The sequence below is a fragment of the Gymnoscopelus microlampas genome (genome assembly GCF_963454915.1).
Source record: "Gymnoscopelus microlampas genome assembly, chromosome: 10".
Lineage (NCBI taxonomy): Eukaryota > Metazoa > Chordata > Actinopteri > Myctophiformes > Myctophidae > Gymnoscopelus > Gymnoscopelus microlampas.
Window position 1 is genome coordinate 22181171 of NC_139947.1, and position 16379 is coordinate 22197549.

Genomic DNA, 16379 nt, shown 5'->3' on the forward strand with positions numbered 1-16379 from the left:
AAAAAAAAATGTTCCCCCAAAAACCTGTTAGGAGCACGTTTCAGGCAATTTAAAGCTGATTGGTAGTGATTTTTTTGTGAATTTTTTTTCCCGTTTCGGTAGTGACGAAAAGTGACGAGTGACGAAAACAGAAAAAAAATGTTCCCCCAAAAACCTGTTAGGAGCACGTTTCAGGCAATTTAAAGCTGATTGGTAGTGATTTTTTTGTGAATTTTTTCCCGTTTCGGTAGTGACGAAAAGTGACGAGTGACGGAAACAGAAAAAAAAATGTTGCCCCAAAAACCTGTTAGGAGCATGTTTCAGGCAATTTAAAGCTGATTGGTAGTGATTTTTTTGTGATTTTTTTTTTCCGTTTCGGTAGTGACGAAAAGTGACGAGTGACGAAAACAGAAAAAAAATTGTTCCCCCAAAAACCTGTTAGGAGCACGTTTCAGGCAATTTAAAGCTGATTGGTAGTGATTTTTTTGTGATTTTTTTTTCCGTTTCGGTAGTGACGACTGGTGACGAGTGACGAAAACAGAAAAAAAAATGTTCCCCCAAAAACCTGTTAGGAGCACGTTTCAGGCAATTTAAAGCTGATTTGTATTGATTTTTTTGTGATTTTTTTTTCCCGTTTCGGTAGTGACGAAAAGTGACGAGTGACGAAAACAGAAAAAAAATTGTTCCCACAAAAACCTGTTAGGAGCACTTTTCAGGCAATTTAAAGCTGATTGGTAGTGATTTTTTTGTGAATTTTTTTTCCGTTTCGGTAGTGACGACTAGTGACGAGTGACGAAAACAGAAAAAAAATTGTTCCTCCAAAAACCTGTTAGGAGCACTTTTCAGGCAATTTAAAGCTGATTGGTAGTGATTTTTCTGTGATTTTTTTTTCCCGTTTCGGTAGTGACGAAAAGTGACGAGTGACGAAAACAGAAAAAAAAATGTTCCCCCAAAAACCTGTTAGGAGCACGTTTCAGGCAATTTAAAGCTGATTGGTAGTGATTTTTTTGTGATTTTCTTTTTCCGTTTCGGTAGTGACGAAAAGTGACGAGTGACGAAAACAGAAAAAAAAATGTTCCCCCAAAAACCTGTTAGGAGCACGTTTCAGGCAATTTAAAGCTGATTGGTAGTGATTTTTTTGTGAATTTTTTTTCCCGTTTCGGTAGTGACGAAAAGTGACGAGTGACGAAAACAGAAAAAAAATGTTCCCCCAAAAACCTGTTAGGAGCACGTTTCAGGCAATTTAAAGCTGATTGGTAGTGATTTTTTTGTGAATTTTTTCCCGTTTCGGTAGTGACGAAAAGTGACGAGTGACGGAAACAGAAAAAAAAATGTTGCCCCAAAAACCTGTTAGGAGCATGTTTCAGGCAATTTAAAGCTGATTGGTAGTGATTTTTTTGTGATTTTTTTTTTCCGTTTCGGTAGTGACGAAAAGTGACGAGTGACGAAAACAGAAAAAAAATTGTTCCCCCAAAAACCTGTTAGGAGCACGTTTCAGGCAATTTAAAGCTGATTGGTAGTGATTTTTTTGTGATTTTTTTTTCCGTTTCGGTAGTGACGACTGGTGACGAGTGACGAAAACAGAAAAAAAAATGTTCCCCCAAAAACCTGTTAGGAGCACGTTTCAGGCAATTTAAAGCTGATTTGTATTGATTTTTTTGTGATTTTTTTTTCCCGTTTCGGTAGTGACGAAAAGTGACGAGTGACGAAAACAGAAAATAAATTGTTCCCCCAAAAACCTGTTAGGAGCACGTTTCAGGCAATTTAAAGCTGATTGGTAGTGATTTTTTTGTGAATTTTTTTTCCGTTTCGGTAGTGACGAAAAGTGACGAGTGACGAAAACAGAAAAAAAAATGTTCCCCCAAAAACCTGTTAGGAGCACGTTTCAGGCAATTTAAAGCTGATTGGTAGTGATTTTTTTGTGAATTTTTTTTCCCGTTTCGGTAGTGACGAAAAGTGACGAGTGACGAAAACAGAAAAAGAATTGTTCCCCCAAAAACCTGTTAGGAGCACGTTTCAGGCAATTTAAAGCTGATTGGTAGTGATTTTTTTGTGAATTTTTTTCCCGTTTCGGTAGTGACGAAAAGTGACGAGTGACGAAAACAGAAAAAAAAATGTTGCCCCAAAAACCTGTTAGGAGCATGTTTCAGGCAATTTAAAGCTGATTGGTAGTGATTTTTTTGTGATTTTTTTTTTCCGTTTCGGTAGTGACGAAAAGTGACGAGTGACGAAAACAGAAAAAAAATTGTTCCCCCAAAAACCTGTTAGGAGCACGTTTCAGGCAATTTAAAGCTGATTGGTAGTGATTTTTTTGTGATGTTTTTTTTCCGTTTCGGTAGTGACGACTAGTGACGAGTGACGAAAACAGAAAAAAAAATGTTCCCCCAAAACCTGTTAGGAGCACTTTTCAGGCAATTTAAAGCTGATTGGTAGTGATTTTTCTGTGATTTTTTTTCCCCGTTTCGGTAGTGACGAAAAGTGACGAGTGACGAAAACAGAAAAAAAATGGTTCCCCCAAAAACCTGTTAGGAGCACGTTTCAGGCAATTTAAAGCTGATTGGTAGTGATTTTTTTGTGAATTTTTTTTCCGTTTCGGTAGTGACGACTAGTGACGAGTGACGAAAACAGAAAAAAAATTGTTCCCCCAAAAACCTGTTAGGAGCACTTTTCAGGCAATTTAAAGCTGATTGGTAGTGATTTTTCTGTGATTTTTTTTCCCCGTTTCGGTAGTGACGAAAAGTGACGAGTGACGAAAACAGAAAAAAAATTGTTCCCCCAAAAACCTGTTAGGAGCACGTTTCAGGCAATTTAAAGCTGATTGGTAGTGATTTTTTTGTGAATTTTTTTTCCGTTTCGGTAGTGACGACTAGTGACGAGTGACGAAAACAGAAAAAAAATTGTTCCCCCAAAAACCTGTTAGGAGCACTTTTCAGGCAATTTAAAGCTGATTGGTAGTGATTTTTCTGTGATTTTTTTTCCCCGTTTCGGTAGTGACGAAAAGTGACGAGTGACGAAAACAGAAAAAAAATTGTTCCCCCAAAAACCTGTTAGGAGCACGTTTCAGGCAATTTAAAGCTGATTGGTAGTGATTTTTTTGTGATTTTCTTTTTCCGTTTCGGTAGTGACGAAAAGTGACGAGTGACGAAAACAGAAAAAAAAATGTTCCCCCAAAAACCTGTTAGGAGCACGTTTCAGGCAATTTAAAGCTGATTGGTAGTGATTTTTTTGTGAATTTTTTTTCCCGTTTCGGTAGTGACGAAAAGTGACGAGTGACGAAAACAGGAAAAAAATTGTTCCCCCAAAAACCTGTTAGGAGCACGTTTCAGGCAATTTAAAGCTGATTGGTAGTGATTTTTTTTCCCGTTTCGGTAGTGACGAGTGACGAAAACAGAAAAAAAAATTGTTCCCACAAAAACCTGTTAGGAGCACTTTTCAGGCAATTTAAAGCTGATTGGTAGTGATTTTTTTGTGAATTTTTTTTCCGTTTCGGTAGTGACGACTAGTGACGAGTGACGAAAACAGAAAAAAAATTGTTCTTCCAAAAACCTGTTAGGAGCACTTTTCAGGCAATTTAAAGCTGATTTGTAGTGATTTTTCTGTGATTTTTTTTTCCCGTTTCGGTAGTGACGAAAAGTGACGAGTGACGAAAACAGAAAAAAAAATGTTCCCCCAAAAACCTGTTAGGAGCACGTTTCAGGCAATTTAAAGCTGATTGGTAGTGTTTTTTTTGTGATTTTCTTTTTCCGTTTCGGTAGTGACGAAAAGTGACGAGTGACGAAAACAGAAAAAAAAATGTTCCCCCAAAAACCTGTTAGGAGCACGTTTCAGGCAATTTAAAGCTGATTGGTAGTGATTTTTTTGTGATTTTTTTTTCCCGTTTCGGTAGTGACGAAAAGTGACGAGTGACGAAAACAGAAAAAAAATGTTCCCCCAAAAACCTGTTAGGAGCACGTTTCAGGCAATTTAAAGCTGATTGGTAGTGATTTTTTTGTGAATTTTTTTCCCGTTTCGGTAGTGACGAAAAGTGACGAGTGACGAAAACAGAAAAAAAAATGTTGCCCCAAAAACCTGTTAGGAGCATGTTTCAGGCAATTTAAAGCTGATTGGTAGTGATTTTTTTGTGATTTTTTTTTTCCGTTTCGGTAGTGACGAAAAGTGACGAGTGACGAAAACAGAAAAAAAATTGTTCCCCCAAAAACCTGTTAGGAGCACGTTTCAGGCAATTTAAAGCTGATTGGTAGTGATTTTTTTTCCCCGTTTCGGTAGTGACGAAAAGTGACGAGTGACGAAAACAGAAAAAAAAATGTTCCCCCAAAAACCTGTTAGGAGCACGTTTCAGGCAATTTAAAGCTGATTTGTATTGATTTTTTTGTGATTTTTTTTTTCCGTTTCGGTAGTGACGAAAAGTGACGAGTGACGAAAACAGAAAATAAATTGTTCCCCCAAAAACCTGTTAGGAGCACGTTTCAGGCAATTTAAAGCTGATTGGTAGTGATTTTTTTGTGAATTTTTTTTCCGTTTCGGTAGTGACGAAAAGTGACGAGTGACGAAAACAGAAAAAAAAATGTTCCCCCAAAAACCTGTTAGGAGCACGTTTCAGGCAATTTAAAGCTGATTGGTAGTGATTTTTTTGTGAATTTTTTTTCCCGTTTCGGTAGTGACGAAAAGTGACGAGTGACGAAAACAGAAAAAAAATTGTTCCCCCAAAAACCTGTTAGGAGCACGTTTCAGGCAATTTAAAGCTGATTGGTAGTGATTTTTTTGTGATTTTTTTTTCCCGTTTCGGTAGTGACGAAAAGTGACGAGTGACGAAAACAGAAAAAAAAATGTTGCCCCAAAAACCTGTTAGGAGCATGTTTCAGGCAATTTAAAGCTGATTGGTAGTGATTTTTTTGTGATTTTTTTTTTCCGTTTCGGTAGTGACGAAAAGTGACGAGTGACGAAAACAGAAAAAAAATTGTTCCCCCAAAAACCTGTTAGGAGCACGTTTCAGGCAATTTAAAGCTGATTGGTAGTGATTTTTTTGTGATTTTTTTTTCCGTTTCGGTAGTGACGACTAGTGACGAGTGACGAAAACAGAAAAAAAAATGTTCCCCCAAAACCTGTTAGGAGCACTTTTCAGGCAATTTAAAGCTGATTGGTAGTGATTTTTCTGTGATTTTTTTCCCCGTTTCGGTAGTGACGAAAAGTGACGAGTGACGAAAACAGAAAAAAAATTGTTCCCCCAAAAACCTGTTAGGAGTACGTTTCAGGCAATTTAAAGCTGATTGGTAGTGATTTTTTTGTGAATTTTTTTTCCGTTTCGGTAGTGACGACTAGTGACGAGTGACGAAAACAGAAAAAAAATTGTTCCCCCAAAAACCTGTTAGGAGCACTTTTCAGGCAATTTAAAGCTGATTGGTAGTGATTTTTCTGTGATTTTTTTTCCCCGTTTCGGTAGTGACGAAAAGTGACGAGTGACGAAAACAGAAAAAAAATTGTTCCCCCAAAAACCTGTTAGGAGCACGTTTCAGGCAATTTAAAGCTGATTGGTAGTGATTTTTTTGTGATTTTCTTTTTCCGTTTCGGTAGTGACGAAAAGTGACGAGTGACGAAAACAGAAAAAAAAATGTTCCCCCAAAAACCTGTTAGGAGCACGTTTCAGGCAATTTAAAGCTGATTGGTAGTGATTTTTTTGTGAATTTTTTTTCCCGTTTCGGTAGTGACGAAAAGTGACGAGTGACGAAAACAGAAAAAAAATTGTTCCCCCAAAAACCTGTTAGGAGCACGTTTCAGGCAATTTAAAGCTGATTGGTAGTGATTTTTTTGTGATTTTCTTTTTCCGTTTCGGTAGTGACGAAAAGTGACGAGTGACGAAAACAGAAAAAAAAATGTTCCCCCAAAAACCTGTTAGGAGCACGTTTCAGGCAATTTAAAGCTGATTGGTAGTGATTTTTTTGTGAATTTTTTTTCCCGTTTCGGTAGTGACGAAAAGTGACGAGTGACGAAAACAGAAAAAAAATTGTTCCCCCAAAAACCTGTTAGGAGCACGTTTCAGGCAATTTAAAGCTGATTGGTAGTGATTTTTTTTCCCGTTTCGGTAGTGACGAGTGACGAAAACAGAAAAAAAATTGTTCCCCCAAAAACCTGTTAGGAGCACTTTTCAGGCAATTTAAAGCTGATTGGTAGTGATTTTTCTGTGATTTTTTTTCCCCGTTTCGGTAGTGACGAAAAGTGACGAGTGACGAAAACAGAAAAAAAATTGTTCCCCCAAAAACCTGTTAGGAGCACGTTTCAGGCAATTTAAAGCTGATTGGTAGTGATTTTTTTGTGATTTTCTTTTTCCGTTTCGGTAGTGACGAAAAGTGACGAGTGACGAAAACAGAAAAAAAATTGTTCCCCCAAAAACCTGTTAGGAGCACGTTTCAGGCAATTTAAAGCTGATTGGTAGTGATTTTTTTGTGAATTTTTTTCCCGTTTCGGTAGTGACGAAAAGTGACGAGTGACGAAAACAGAAAAAAAAATGTTCCCCCAAAAACCTGTTAGGAGCACGTTTCAGGCAATTTAAAGCTGATTGGTATTGATTTTTTTGTGATTTTTTTTTTCCGTTTCGGTAGTGACGAAAAGTGACGAGTGACGAAAACAGAAAATAAATTGTTCCCCCAAAAACCTGTTAGGAGCACGTTTCAGGCAATTTAAAGCTGATTGGTAGTGATTTTTTTGTGAATTTTTTTTTTCGTTTCGGTAGTGACGAAAAGTGACGAGTGACGAAAACAGAAAAAAAATTGTTCCCCCAAAAACCTGTTAGGAGCACGTTTCAGGCAATTTAAAGCTGATTGGTAGTGATTTTTTTGTGATTTTTTTTCCCGTTTCGGTAGTGACGAAAAGTGACGAGTGACAAAAACAGAAAAAAAATTGTTCCCCCAAAAACCTGTTAGGAGCACGTTTCAGGCAATTTAAAGCTGATTGGTAGTGATTTTTTTGTGATTTTCTTTTCCGTTTCGGTAGTGACGACTAGTGACGAGTGACGAAAACAGAAAAAAAATTGTTCCCCCAAAAACCTGTTAGGAGCACTTTTCAGGCAATTTAAAGCTGATTGGTAGTGATTTTTCTGTGATTTTTTTTCCCCGTTTCGGTAGTGACGAAAAGTGACGAGTGACGAAAACAGAAAAAAAAAATGTTCCCCCAAAAACCTGTTAGGAGCACGTTTCAGGCAATTTAAAGTTGATTGGTAGTGACTTTTTTTTTGGTGCCTAACATTCATCGAGCTCTGGACTTAGTAATTTTTTTTCCGTTTCGGTAGTGACACTACCGAAACGAAAAAAAAAAATATCCTGGCTATAAGGCTGGTGACGAAAAATGACAAAAAATGCTGGTGACGAAAAATGACGAAAAATGCTGGTGACGAAAAAATGCTGGTGACGAAAAATGACGAAAAATGCTGGTGACGAAAAAAATGCTGGTGACGAAAAAATACTGGTGACGAAAAATGACGGAAAAATGCTGGTGACGAAAAATGACAAAAAATGCTGGTGACGAAAAAATGCTGGTGACGAAAAAAATGCTGGTGACGGAAAAATGCTGGTGATGAAAAATGACGAAAAAAGGCTGGTGACGAAAAACGACAAAAAATGCTGGTGACGAAAAATGACGAAAAATGCTGGTGACGAAAAAATGCTGGTGACGAAAAATGACGAAAAATGCTGGTGACGAAAAAATGCTGGTGACGAAAAATGACGAAAAAATGCTGGTGACGAAAAATGACGAAAAAATGCTGGTGACGAAAAATGCTGGTGACGAAAAAATGCTGGTGACGAAAAACGCTGGTGACGAAAAATGACGAAAAATGCTGGTGACGAAAAATGACGAAAAATGTTGGTGACGAAAATTGACGAAAAATGCTGGTGACAAAAAATGACGAAAAATGCTGGTGACGAAAGAATGCTGGTGACGAAAAATGCTGGTGACGAAAAATGACGAAAAAAGCTGGTGACGAAAAAATGCTGGTGACGAAAAATGCTGGTGACGAAAAATGACGAAAAAATGCTGGTGACGAAAAATGACGAAAAATGCTGGTGACGAAAAAATGCTGGTGACGAAAAGTGACAAAAAATGCTGGTGACGAAAAAATGCTGGTGACGAAAAATGACGAAAAATGCTGGTGACGAAAAATGACGAAAAATGCTGGTGACGAAAAAATGCTGGTGAAATTTTTTCGTCAGCAGCATTTTTCGTCATTTTTTGTCACCAGCATTTTTCGTCATTTTTCGTCACCAGCATTTTTCGTCATTTTTCGTCACCAGCATTTTTCGTCATTTTTCGTCACCAGCATTTTTCATCACCAGCATTTTTTCGTCACCAGCATTTTTTCGTCACCAGCATTTTTTGTCATTTTTCGTCACCAGCATTTTTTCGTCATTTTTCGTCACCAGCATTTTTTCGTCACCAGCATTTTTTTCGTCATAGCATTTTTCGTCACCAGCATTTTTTCGTCACCAGCTTTTTTCGTCATTTTTCGTCACCAGCATTTTTCGTCACCAGCATTCTTTCGTCACCAGCATTTTTCGTCATTTTTCGTCACCAGCATTTTTCGTCATTTTTCGTCACCAGCATTTTTCGTCATTTTTCGTCACCAGCCTTTTTCGTCATTTTTCGTCACCAGCATTTTTCGTCACCAGCATTTTTTCGTCACCAGCATTTTTTCGTCACCAGCTTTTTTCGTCATTTTTCGTCACCAGCATTTTTCGTCACCAGCATTCTTTTCGTCATAGCATTTTTCGTCACCAGCATTTTTTCGTCACCAGCTTTTTTCGTCATTTTTCGTCACCAGCATTTTTCGTCACCAGCATTCTTTCGTCACCAGCATTTTTCGTCATTTTTCGTCACCAGCATTTTTCGTCATTTTTCGTCACCAGCATTTTTCGTCATTTTTCGTCACCAGCCTTTTTCGTCATTTTTCGTCACCAGCATTTTTCGTCACCAGCATTTTTTCGTCACCAGCATTTTTTCGTCACCAGCATTTTTCGTCACCAGCATTCTTTCGTCACCAGCATTTTTCGTCATTTTTTGTCACCAGCATTTTTCGTCATTTTTCGTCACCAGCATTTTTCGTCATTTTTCGTCACCAGCATTTTTCGTCACCAGCATTTTTTCGTCACCAGCATTTTTTCGTCATTTTTCGTCACCAGCATTTTTCGTCACCAGCATTTTTTCGTCACCAGCTTTTTTCGTCATTTTTCGTCACCAGCATTTTTCGTCATTTTTCGTCACCAGCATTTTTCGTCATTTTTCGTCACCAGCCTTTTTCGTCATTTTTCGTCACCAGCATTTTTCGTCACCAGCATTTTTTCGTCACCAGCATTTTTTCGTCACCAGCGTTTTTCGTCATTTTTCGTCACCAGCATTTTTCGTCATTTTTCGTCACCAGCATTTTTTCGTCACCAGCATTTTTTGTCATTTTTCGTCACCAGCATTTTTTCGTCACCAGCATTTTTCGTCATTTTTCGTCACCAGCATTTTTTCGTCACCAGCATTTTTCGTCATTTTTCGTCACCAGCATTTTTTGTCATTTTTCGTCACCAGCATTTTTCGTCATTTTTCGTCACCAGCATTTTTCATCACCAGCATTTTTTCGTCACCAGCATTTTTTCGTCACCAGCATTTTTTGTCATTTTTCGTCACCAGCATTTTTTCGTCATTTTTCGTCACCAGCATTTTTTCGTCACCAGCATTTTTTTCGTCATAGCATTTTTCGTCACCAGCATTTTTTCGTCACCAGCTTTTTTCGTCATTTTTCGTCACCAGCATTTTTCGTCACCAGCCTTCTTTTGTCACCAGCATTTTTCGTCATTTTTCGTCACCAGCATTTTTCGTCATTTTTCGTCACCAGCATTTTTCGTCATTTTTCGTCACCAGCCTTTTTCGTCATTTTTCGTCACCAGCATTTTTCGTCACCAGCATTTTTTCGTCACCAGCATTTTTTCGTCACCAGCATTTTTTCGTCACCAGCATTTTTTGTCATTTTTCGTCACCAGCATTTTTTCGTCATTTTTCGTCACCAGTATTTTTTCGTCACCAGCATTTTTTCGTCATTTTTCGTCACCAGTATTTTTTCGTCACCAGCATTTTTTTCGTCACCAGCATTTTTCGTCATTTTTCGTCACCAGCATTTTTTCGTCACCAGCATTTTTTAGTCACCAGCATTTTTCGTCATTTTTCGTCACCAGCATTTTTCGTCACCAGCATTTTTCGTCATTTTTCGTCACCAGCATTTTTCGTCATTTTTCGTCACCAGCATTTTTTGTCATTTTTCGTCACCAGCCTTTTTTCGTCATTTTTCATCACCAGCATTTTTCCGTCACCAGCATTGTTTTCGTCACCAGCATTTTTCGTCATTTTTCGTCACCAGCATTTTTTCGTCACCAGCATTTTTCGTCATTTTTCGTCACCAGCATTTTTCGTCATTTTTCGTCACCAGCATTTTTTCGTCACCAGCATTTTTTGTCATTTTTCGTCACCAGCATTTTTTCGTCACCAGCATTTTTCGTCATTTTTCGTCACCAGCCTTTTTTCGTCATTTTTCAGCACCAGCATTTTTTCGCCACCAGCATTTTTTTCGTCACCAGCATTTTTCGTCATTTTTCGTCACCAGCATTTTTTCGTCACCAGCATTTTTCGTCATTTTTCGTCACCAGCATTTTTTGTCATTTTTCGTCACCAGCATTTTTTCGTCACCAGCATTTTTCGTCATTTTTCGTCACCAGCATTTTTCGTCATTTTTCGTCACCAACATTTTTCGTCATTTTTCGTCACCAGCATTTTTTCGTCACCAGCATTTTTTGTCATTTTTCGTCACCAGCAAAAATGCTGCTGACGAAAAAATGCTGGTGACGAAAAATGACGAAAAATGCTGGTGACGAAAAAATGCTGGTGACGAAAAATGACGAAAAATGCTGGTGACGAAAATTGACGAAAAATGCTGGTGACGAAAAATGACGAAAATGCTGGTGACGAAAAAAATGCTGGTGACGAAAAAATGCTGGTGACGAAAAATGACGAAAAAATGCTGGTGACTAAAAATGACGAAAAATGCTGGTGACGAAAAAATGCTGGTGATGAAAAATGCTGGTGACGAAAAATGACGAAAAATGCTGGTGACGAAAAATGACGAAAAATGCTGCTGACGAAAAATGACGAAAAATGCTGGTGACGAAAAATGACGAAAAATGCTGGTGACAAAAAATGACGAAAAATGCTGGTGACGAAAAAAATTCACCAGCATTTTTTCGTCACCAGCATTTTTCGTTACCAGCATTTTTTTCGTCACCAGCATTTTTCGTCATTTTTCGTCACCAGCATTTTTTCGTCACCAGCATTTTTTCGTCATTTTTCGTCACCAGCATTTTTCGTCACCAGCATTTTTTCGTCACCAGCTTTTTTCGTCATTTTTCGTCATTTTTCGTCACCGGCATTCTTTCGTCACCAGCATTTTTCGTCATTTTTTGTCACCAGCATTTTTCGTCATTTTTCGTCACCAGCATTTTTCGTCACCAGCATTTTTTCGTCACCAGCATTTTTTCGTCATTTTTCGTCACCAGCATTTTTCGTCACCAGCATTTTTTCGTCACCAGCTTTTTTCGTCATTTTTCGTCACCAGCATTTTTCGTCATTTTTCGTCACCAGCATTTTTTGTCATTTTTCGTCACCAGCATTTTTTCGTCATTTTTCGTCACCAGCCTTTTTCGTCATTTTTCGTCACCAGTATTTTTTCGTCACCAGCATTTTTTTCGTCACCAGCATTTTTCGTCATTTTTCGTCACCAGCATTTTTTTCGTCACCAGCATTTTTCGTCATTTTTCGTCACCAGCATTTTTTCGTCACCAGCATTTTTCGTCATTTTTCGTCACCAGCATTTTTTCGTCACCAGCATTTTTCGTCATTTTTTGTCACCAGCATTTTTTGTCATTTTTCGTCACCAGCATTTTTTCGTCACCAGCATTTTTTGTCATTTTTCGTCACCAGCATTTTTCGTCATTTTTCGTCACCAGCATTTTTTCGTCACCAGCATTTTTTATCATTTTTCGTCACCAGCATTTTTTCGTCACCAGCATTTTTTCGTCATTTTTCGTCACCAGCATTTTTTCGTCACCAGCATTTTTTGTCATTTTTCGTCACCAGCATTTTTTCGTCATTTTTCGTCACCAGCATTTTTTCGTCACCCCCAAAAACTTGTTAGGAGTACGTTTCAGGCAATTTAAAGTTGATTGGTAGTGACTTTTTTTTTGGTCCCTAACATTCATCGAGCTCTGGACTTAGTGACACAATGGTGTCACTACTAAAAAAATACCGACCAAAAAAAAAGTCACTACCAATCAACTTTAAATTGCCTGAAACGTACTCCTAAAAGGTTTTTGGGGGAAAAACTTTTTTTTTCTTTTCGGTAGTGTCACTACCGAAACCGAAACGGAAAAAAAATGACTAAGTCCAGAGCTCGATGAATGTTAGGGACCAAAAAAAAAGTCACTACCAATCAACTTTAAATTGCCTGAAACGTACTCCTAACAGGTTTTTGGGGGAAACATTTTTTTTTCGTTTCGGTAGTGACACCATTGTGTCACTACCGAAACGGAAAAAAAATTACTAAGTCCAGAGCTCGATGAATGTTAGGGACCAAAAAAAAAGGCACTACCAATCAACTTTAAATTGCCTGAAACGTACTCCTAAAAGGTTTTTGGGGGGACGATTTTGGCCTCCACACTTAATGATTTTTTCGGATTTAACTTTTGTTTCGGTAGTGACACAAAAACGTTTCGGTAGTGACACAATGGTGAAAAAAATGTTTTACTCCACTACAAAGTACTACCAATCAACTCTAAATTGCCTGAAAAGTACTCCTAACAGGTTTTTGGGGGGACGATTTTGGCCTCACTTAGTGATGGTGATGAAAAATGCTGGTGACGAAAAATGACGAAAAATGCTGGTGACGAAAAATGACGAAAAATGCTGGTGACGAAAAATGACGAAAAATGCTGGTGACGAAAAATGACGAAAAATGCTGGTGACAAAAAATGACGAAAAATGCTGGTGACGAAAAAAATTCACCAGCATTTTTTCGTCACCAGCATTTTTCGTTACCAGCATTTTTTTCGTCACCAGCATTTTTCGTCATTTTTCGTCACCAGCATTTTTTCGTCACCAGCATTTTTTCGTCATTTTTCGTCACCAGCATTTTTCGTCACCAGCATTTTTTCGTCACCAGCTTTTTTCGTCATTTTTCGTCATTTTTCGTCACCGGCATTCTTTCGTCACCAGCATTTTTCGTCATTTTTTGTCACCAGCATTTTTCGTCATTTTTCGTCACCAGCATTTTTCGTCACCAGCATTTTTTCGTCACCAGCATTTTTTCGTCATTTTTCGTCACCAGCATTTTTCGTCACCAGCATTTTTTCGTCACCAGCTTTTTTCGTCATTTTTCGTCACCAGCATTTTTCGTCATTTTTCGTCACCAGCATTTTTTGTCATTTTTCGTCACCAGCATTTTTTCGTCATTTTACTCCACTACAAAGTACTACCAATCAACTCTAAATTGCCTGAAAAGTACTCCTAACAGGTTTTTGGGGGGACGATTTTGGCCTCACTTAGTGATTTTTTTGGATTTAACTTTCGTTTCGGTAGTGACACAAAAACGTTTTGGTAGTTACACAATGGTGGAAAAAAAAATTACTCCACTACAAAGTTTTGGGGGGACGATTTTGGCCTCTAAACTTAGTGATTTTTTCAGATTTAACTTTCGTTTCGGTAGAGACACAAAAACGTTTCGGTAGTGATGTGACAGGGTGGAAAACGAGGCATTCTTATTATTTTTGTTATTTAATTGATGCACTGTACTCATCATCTTAACACCCCTTTTTAACCTTGATTGTGATGTGCACTGTGTATTTATGAATGAACAATGTTTTCCCCCCGGTCCCCGAGCCACTTGGTATGGTCCACATTGACAATGACAGCAAACAGCTGATCGATTGACTGACACAGGGCGCGGTCACTAGCAGCCAACCACGACGGAGAAGGGCGTGGCAACAGCAGAGAAATGAGTAGAACCGCTCAGTTTAAAAAGGCAACGGAGAGAGAAGGATGCAGAGCGAGAGAGGACGGGGAGTGCGACGAGAGAGCAGAGCATAGCCGAGGAAAAGGCGAGAACAGACGGGAGAGCGCGTGCTGCCAGCCATTGAAGGCCGAGCAAACATTTGGCAGACGGCTCCATTGTTATATTGACCCGTGAGAGACCAGCCGTGCAGAGGGGAAGGAGAGGACGAAAGCAGCGACGACCAGACCATATAAGGAGCGAAGCAGGGCCTGGAGAGGAGCAGATGCAAAGAGAGGCTAAAGTGTTGCGACGCGCAACTCCGTCAGTAGGCCGCAATCCGCGGCCTTCGGAGTAAGTTTCCATCTACGCAACACTCGTTTGTGATAGCCCATACTGCTAGCAGCCCACAATACATTACCTGAAACAGATGAACTGGCTCCATTGTTTCTGTATTTGCAGACGGTGATATGAAACAGACGCACAATTGAAGAGTCCTGGCTTGGTTCTCCTCCACCTGTTTTCCCCCAATATTTGCACATGATGGTTTTAGAGTTTGTAGCCTTTTATTGTATTTAACAGCACCTGCACTTTACTTTACATAAGTACTTGATGCACAATTGCTGTTTTTGCACATCCTGCTGTTGGCCGGAAGAAACCCCAGAGTTGCACTTGAATGGCCTAAGTCCACATAGTTTGAACGCACTTTATATAGCACCGCACTTTACTTTTTATAAGTAAATTTGCCTATTTTGCTATTTTAGTTGCGCTCCTGCTATTATTGTTTGTTGTTGCCCATTGTTTGCATTCTAGTAGTTTAGAGTACATTTTAGTTAGTTTAGCGGCACCATAGGAGGTTAGGGTATATTTTAGGATTGTATTATTTTTGTATGTGTTTTAAAGGCATAGAGGCCTCTTGTATCAGGGAAATTTCTAATAAATGTATGTTTACCCCTTTTTATCCGTTGTGTGGTTTCAGTTCCTCCTTGGTTTTATTGGTGTTGTGTTCTCTCTATGTATAAATACTTACCCAGTTATCTCGAACCTGTAAAAAGCCTGTTGAGAGAAAGAGAGTTAATCCAGGAGTTCTTAGGCTCCTTTAATTCAAACCTAAGTGGCGTAGTCTGCAAGGTTAATAACTTTATTACATTGGTATACGCAACAATTACGCACCCCGCACTTTATTGTGCAACTGATATTTTATTGTTGTTAAAACCATTCGTGAATAAGTTAAAAGGTGTCATTATTCCACCAAGCAAATTGACACAGTTAAATGTGACTCAGTCGGCAGTAGCTCACAGTGACACAATGGTGAAAAAAAATTACTCCACTACAAAGTACTACCAATCAACTCTAATAAATCAATAAATCAATAAATCAAAGATATGATTGTTATTAACTAACTACCATAAAGAACATAATGTAAAGCAGGCTAAAATAATTATGTCAACAAGGCAGGGATGTTAGCTGGTATTATTATTATTATTATTATTATTATTATGTTTATTATTATTACCCTTATTATTATTATTATTATTATTATTAATAATAATATCACTGATATGCAGCCACAGCCATTCATGGCTAGTTCCTTGAGTTTTTGATATGCAAATCACAATGGCAGTATTTGATTGTTCTGTGAAGGTGGGGGGTTCTTTCTGAAAGAACTCTAGCTAGCTAGCTAACCTTTCACCGAAAGAAATTCAAAAGTGCTGGAGTATATTTAACTTTAAGCGACCAATGCATTGTCAGTGGCAATGGATATAGAGCACCGAAGTTTGACATCACTGCCAGTAGAGGGCCAGTAGAGGGCGCTGTTCTAGAGTTACTGTGGACATGTATGCTTGAGATTGACACAGTGGTTCTTACTTATCATGTTCACTTGCGTGCTATTCACTGAAAGATTAGATAAAGGTAAAAGCGCCAGGTAAATGTTGGAAAAAATATCTGGTTGGATTTGAACCGGGACCCTTCTGGTTGTAAGCCCTGTATATGAACCACAACAGAACATACTTGTGCCCTTCACTTGCGTGATCTTCTGTGAAAGATTAGATAAAGGTAAAAGCCCCAGGTAAAAGTTGGAAAGATGTCCCTGCAGGATTTGAACTCAGGACCATGTGTATGCAAGGCCTGGATCTTAACCACTGCTCCACCATGGTTCATACTTTCTGTGGTCTCTTGCACGATTTTCACTGAAAGATCAAATAAAGGTGCAAGAGTCGGGTAAAAGTTTGAAAAGTACGCTGGTTGGATTTGAACCGGGAACCTTCTGGTTGCGAATCCTGTATCTAAACCACTGCACCACAGAGGTTCTTGCCTGTTCTATTGACTTGCGTGG